The sequence below is a fragment of the Halichoeres trimaculatus genome, unplaced genomic scaffold, assembly GCF_033239565.1.
Source record: "Halichoeres trimaculatus isolate MK-OKI-2021-1 unplaced genomic scaffold, fHalTri1.1 fHalTri1_scaffold_33, whole genome shotgun sequence".
Taxonomy (NCBI): domain Eukaryota; kingdom Metazoa; phylum Chordata; class Actinopteri; order Labriformes; family Labridae; genus Halichoeres; species Halichoeres trimaculatus.
The window spans coordinates 285,021-291,575 of NW_027437211.1; the positions used below are offsets into that span (position 1 = coordinate 285,021).

General features: G+C 40.9%; 1 long non-coding RNA gene across 1 annotated transcript; it reads left to right on the forward strand.

The window, feature by feature from the left end:
- Positions 1 to 5,464: 5,464 nt before the first annotated feature.
- On the forward strand, positions 5,465 to 6,106 carry LOC141786459 (uncharacterized). Its single transcript, XR_012597771.1, has 3 exons — positions 5,465 to 5,491; positions 5,840 to 5,933; positions 6,025 to 6,106. It is a non-coding gene; the product is annotated as an uncharacterized LOC141786459 (long non-coding RNA).
- Positions 6,107 to 6,555: the final 449 nt, after the last annotated feature.

The window sequence follows — 6,555 nt, forward strand, 5'->3', positions numbered from 1 at the left end:
AGAGAGAGAGAGAGAGTCTATCAAACTAATATGGTACGGGGAGAGAGTATCGGGGAGCAAGGGGGGTTAGAAAAGCCAGGGGGTTTTGTCCTTGTCACGGTACAAATGTCCATCTATGTAGAGTTTATCAACGGAGATGACGGCCTTTTTCCCTTGTTGGATCATGAGCTTGCGGAAGGGATGGAGTTGTTTATGACGGAGCATGATTTCTTTTGGGAATGGATCATTGAGTCCATAGTCCGTTCCTTTGAGCTGCCTGCCTTGTTGCTGTACCAGTTGTTTCTGTTTGTAATGCTCGAATTTAGCGACTATTGGACGGGGGCGGTTGTTGGTGGCGTTTTTCTGACCCATACGGTGAACTCGGTGGAATGCGATGTTTTTGACTGTGTCAGATGAGAGTTTGAGTTGTTGAGTCATGAAGTCCTTTACAACTTTTTCCGGATCGTCTGTGGAGTGTTCTGGGATGCCGGTAAAAACAAGGTTGTGGCGCATGCTGCGGGCTTGTAGATCTAGTATTGTTTCCTACATGTTTTTAATGTCCGTGGTGATAGCGTTGAGCTGGGTGGTGAGAGTGTTGACGAATTGTTTCAGTCATTTGTTTTCGGAGGTGAGGGTGTCTATTTGTTCCTGACTGTATCCCAGGCTCTGACGGAGGGATTGGAATTCACGGTGTAGAACTTCTATGAGGGCGATTCTATTGTCCAGTCCGGTAAGTTTTTGTTCAATTGATAATAGAATGTCGCTTACCTTGGTACAGCAGGGTGGTTTGGGGGATGAATCTGAGTTGGAGAGTGGAGATGGACGGGATTGTTTCTGCGTTACCTGCGGCGGAGGTGGGGTAGTGTTTGGCAGCTTGTTATCCATATTGCAGAGTCTAAAGTTTTGTATCGTGTCTAGCAGCCGGGCGCTGCCATCTTGGGTTTCGCACTGTCTCATGGGAATTGGAGTCACAGCAGCATGAGCCTCCTCACAGCAGCATGAGCCTCCTGCTATGAGAGGAGCTGAACACACTCAGTGTAGCATGTTTTTTCTTACCAGTCCTTTGGTGTCCAAGAAACGAGAAAACCTTTGCAGAATTTCTGCAGCTTGCTGTGGGTCATGGAGTATCTGCTGTCGAAAGAAGAAGGTTTCTTTCATCTTCTGAAAGATCAAGTCACGGTCGGTTGTGTGGAGAAGAAGAGACATTGCCTCCATACAATTGTCTCCTGATTGCTGGACATCCATGACACCAAAAGTTCTCGATGATGTGGGACCTCCGTTGAGCACCACTTTGTTCTGGGATGTTGAAGCAGTTCTGGATTGACGTTGGACAGTCTTGATCCTCCACTCGAGAAAGCCAGTGTTGCTCTGAATGTCGTAGAAATGTTCCTAGAAAAGGAAGTACTCCTGTTTAGAATGCAGTCACATCAAGTTTTAGCAAACACTTTTAAACGGAAGATATCCTGACCACTATCAATATTAATATTTCTCCAATGCAAACTCACATATCCTTTTTTTGAGTATGGATCCTTTAAAGATGGAAAGAGGGACACAATCCCAAGAGCATGGAACTCTTTTGTTGTTTTTTTAATGGCTCTCCTACAAAATAAAAGGTTATTTTTGATTAAGGGATACTTCCTCCTCCATAAAATATTTTTGTTTAATTAAACATTAAACTTCTTACCCTTCCTTTTCACGCATGTGAGCAACAATGATGTTAACCATTAATCCCCTGGTTGAATCTTTCAAACTCCCAGTATCTTCATACTCCTTGATCACCGTCATCCCTGCTGGTTTTGATGTGAGAATCTGTTCTAAAATCTGATTATGAGAGGTAAAAATACATCACAAGAAATATCAAACATGAGAGACAATTTTAAATACATTTTGGCATTAATTATTATTTCAGATACAGTTTTCTATTTTGTACTTCTAATCCCTGGTGTTTTTCACCTTTGTTACACTCAGAAATTAACAAAGTGGAAATAATTACAGTTCTTGCATGGTTGCTGTCCATGACAGGTTTGGTTGTTGGACATCCTGCATCACTTGTGTCACTACTTCGGCTTACAGTTGAGAGGGACAACGTATCTGTTAGACTTGAGGGGGAAGTTCCTCCACCATCCTGCTGCAGGAGTGTAAAATCTGAGGAATAGAAACAATAACAATGTTCATTGTTTAAAAAAGGATAAAGTCAACTGAATTGCAACTCAGATCAAATTCATCACAAACACAGATGTTCAACATTTCACGAAGAGTTACTGTCTGAAACTCTGATGTGAAAGTAAAAAATCAAACAAGCTTAGATATTGGCTTGAAACACATGTTGTTGTCATTGTACTTTTTTTTTTATTCATTTATAACAACACCGCCTACCACAAGTTTCGAGGGTCACAAATTCTGTCATGTCTGCACCGTCAGCCATGTTCTTTGATGATTCTGCCACTGGAAAGTCTAATGTTCAGACATTTTTTTAGAGGGAATGACTATTGTTATGGACAAACTTAAGATAGAGGACAAACATCAATTATATTTTTTCAGAGTCAAGATATAATATTTGCTCACTTTTCCAGAATAATAGAAGTGAAATAGAAATCAAAATCAACTTACCATCATTAGTGTAGATAACAAAACAGACATCTTCAAGTTTTGCCAGGTCTGGAAAGACATCCTCATCCACTTCTACACCCTGCTCATCAGTGACTCTCAACAATGCATCCTCAGGTATGAGAAACTTCTGTTGGACTGAAGCATAAAAAGGAAAGATCCATAAACATAAACAATTTCATTACAATGAAATAATAATAATAAAAATAATAATAATAATAATAATAATAATAACAAAATAAGTACATGAAAAGATGTCACTCACCTATACAGATGAAGTCACAGAAGCTGACTTCCTGGAGTTTTACATATTTCTTTGTCCCGCCATGTTTCACCTTTAACAACATCTTTAAGGCCTGAAAAAAAATGAATTAAAAAATTGAATGAATATAAACAGAAAAAAGATGACCAAGAGGTTATAGTGTGATATTGGACATTCATAGCTATGTGAGAAATATAAGTTTTGCACTGTTGATTAAACAATAAGTCACATGGTCAGGGAAAGGAAGATACTTATGAGTTTTCACTGATTTAAAAATTATTTTAAAAAAACTACAAAGGATATATTTCAAAAAGAGGTCTTATGGAATGTGAGGAGTATGAGTATCTGTGGCGCCAGACCTATAGGAAAATCTGGGCCGAAAGCAAAAGTTATCACAGACAGAGGCGCGCTGTGAAACTTAAAAATAATATGGGAAATTGTGAAGCAAGGAGAGACATGGACACAGATTAGCTCCTTACTCCGCTGGAGCTCTCGTTACTCTGAGCTGAAATGCGTAATACATTTGCATTTCTCAATAACAATTAAAGTTCAGAAAACATTTATATAAACATAAATGTATATATTCAAATGTTGGATTGCTTAACCATACAGCATTTGATTCAATACCCTACTTCAAAGTATCACTTTAACCTAAATCATAGTTTTGCTTTAATCTACACATTCGTTTTCAAACGCGCGCGCGCACACACACACGGGCGCGAACACACAATGCCGTCTCAGTTCCACTCAGCTACGCGGCAACGCGGCGCTAACATGCTAACAGAATGACGATCAAAAGTAACTAGCTCATCTCGGCGCCACACACTCGACCATAAAGCACAAACTTGGCACTCGTCCAATCAGTCTACAACCCGAAACATCACAGAAGCACTTATAATAACCTTGCACTGTTTGGGAGACATAGTCTGGAAAAGAAACTTTTAAACATACCTGTGAAGCAAGGAGACACATGGGCACAGATTAGCTCATTGCTCCGCTGTTGCTCTCCTAATTCTGAGCTGAGTATGAGCTGTGAAATAGTCTCCCCTGTGTTCACAGCAGCGCAACAGCGCCATCTGCTGACTGATTTTAGGCACGTTGTAATGCCATACTATTTGAATGGTATTAAATCTGCTTAGCACTTAACAAGAAATAAAGGGGGTCTTCTATTACGAAACACAAACAAGTAGCGTTTTTCAACCTACTACATATCTATATTGCACAGTAGATTGATCATCAATAAGTCACATAGGCGGGGAATAATAGATTTATATGCATTTCTTCCCTGGGATGTGAAATGACTTTGAATGCGAATGTCCAAAATCAAACAAACCAAACCTCAGTTCAAAAATTGATGAATGGACGGTTGCTGTGAAGTCTAAGTTGTCACTTGTGATACTATTATGTGGGGCTATCTATTTTATTCAAACCCTTTGGAGTATAGTAGACCTGGGATTTAAACCGGTTGTGTTGTTGCACTTTAAGGTTACACTCTAGTTTGTGAGTGGATTAGCTTAGCTTAAATTACATTCCCAGGCTAAGCAGCATTACGATTGCGTCTTCGTGTTAATTTAAGTTTACAGTCCCAAACAGCAAAGTCTCAACCACGTTCAATGATAAAGAACGGAGAAATATATGGTTTTGCATTGTGGTTACCTTCTACGCGTTACTTTTAATGCCAGCCACGTGTCATGAACATTAGCTATTGAGTCCGACGTCAGGTGCACTGAATGTTATTACAGAACAAGAAGCATAGCAATGTATTGCTAACTATAGTTAAACTAATCAAAAACACAAGATGTAAGATGCTATTCAAATTTTTAAGAAATGATGAACTTAAATAACCGTGGATGTGTTGAATCTAATATTAGAAGTAAGCTAACTGTTACAATAACTTAGCCTTCTTTAGTGTTAGAGTAAATTAAACACGTTCCTAATGGGTCAATATTAGAGTAAATTTTTGTAGCTTGTAACAGAGTTAGTTGTAGCAGGTATTTGGAACAGATAATAATTTATATTTTCACATTGATTTTGGAGATAAAACAGCACACTAACCTCTCTCGATGAAGTCTACAGTGAGCACTGGCACTTGCTGCAACACATCCGTTAGGAATGAACTCCAAACAAGAGTTGAATGGTCCCCCTCAACACTTTCTGAATAAACTCATTATTCTAACACCCTCAAAAAGTACCTGCAAGCACAGGCTGGAGTCTGTGTGTTAGAATAAACTACAGAAATTTAACTCTTCCACTGTTTTTTGCTTAACTCCAGATTTTTTCACTCCTAAGATTTGCTGTGTAGGAGGTCCACTTCAGATCCCGGGGGATGGTGGATCCCAGGAACAGGAAGGAGTACACAGTACACACAGTGGGTGTTTCTCAATATGTGTACTTCAGCGTACTTCTGGACTCGCGGACTCGTGATACATCATCAATCACAGCCGAAGTCCTGTTCCAATTCTAAGTCCGCATCGAGACAAGTTCGGTTCACGTACCCGGATGTGGACTTGCCCCGCCCCTATTACCAAGTCTGCCTCCGAACGTAACTTGAGCGGACTTTTCACAGCTCCAATCCCACAATGCAATTCGCCCGTTCGGCCAAAGGAAGAAGCAGAAAAATGGCGGAGGAGAAGAGTCACAATTGTAAGTAATACTTGCCATGTAAAATTATGAATAAGATAAGTAATAAGAACTTTAAGATACATACTTGTGATGGAGTTGTGTTTAAAACCTGAATGTTTAATAAGGCCAGGGTTAAGACATCCCTGATGAATTCTAAACGGATGATGCGGGTGGTTTTGGTAACGATAAAAAGGGACATTAAGCTAGCTAGCACCAACCACTGAGCAGCTTTATGTTGGTATTTCAGCACAGCTAATACAGCGCAAAGTTGCGTTCATAGGTTAACTGTTGCAGTGTTACATGTCTGTGGTTTTAGCGTAGATGTGAAATAAGTACTTTATCACGACGGTATCACTCTCTGTTATCCAGGGACAACTGAGGAGACCCGGGCCCTTATACAGTGGCGGGCGGCCAATGAGGCTCTTTTTACTGGAAGGCGTGGGTCGGCCCAGACTGGCTGGGAGTGAGTAATGCTGTGTCTTGTTGCTTATTGTACGTTTAGGAGCATTATAAAGATGTTATGAAGCTTGATTTATATTCTCCTGTTTTGCCAGGGACTTCGTGACTACTTCTGGCCTGCCGATATCGGCCAGGCAGGCCAAGAAGAAATGGTCCAATTTGAAGGACAAATACAAGGTAATGACCTGCCTCTGTTTGTAATGGTGACTGAAACCTTTTCTGGTACTTTCCTGTTAAACAAGTGTAGTTTACAAAAGCCATATAAAAAAAATGAAGGTGCGGTGTATATGATGCATACAAGACTGTAAATCTAAGTACAGTATCAGCTAGAAGTTGTTTTTCTGCCTCAGGAGCTTAGGGACCCACCAACAGGCAGAGGGGTAGAGGCTGGAAGTGTGACTGCTGCCACCTGGCAGTGGTATTCAGAAATGGATGCAGCACTCCAGGGGCAGCACTCAATCAGTCCGCCCCTGGTTGTTGCATCCAGTCTGACTGCCACTGCCGGTGGCTCAGTCAGCACAACAGCCTCTTCCCCAGCCCAAGAGGCATCCAGAGCCGTGCAGCCAGGGAGGAAGAGGGCCAGGGAGGAGAGTTTGCTGGACTTCTTGAGGGAGCAGGCGGAGAGG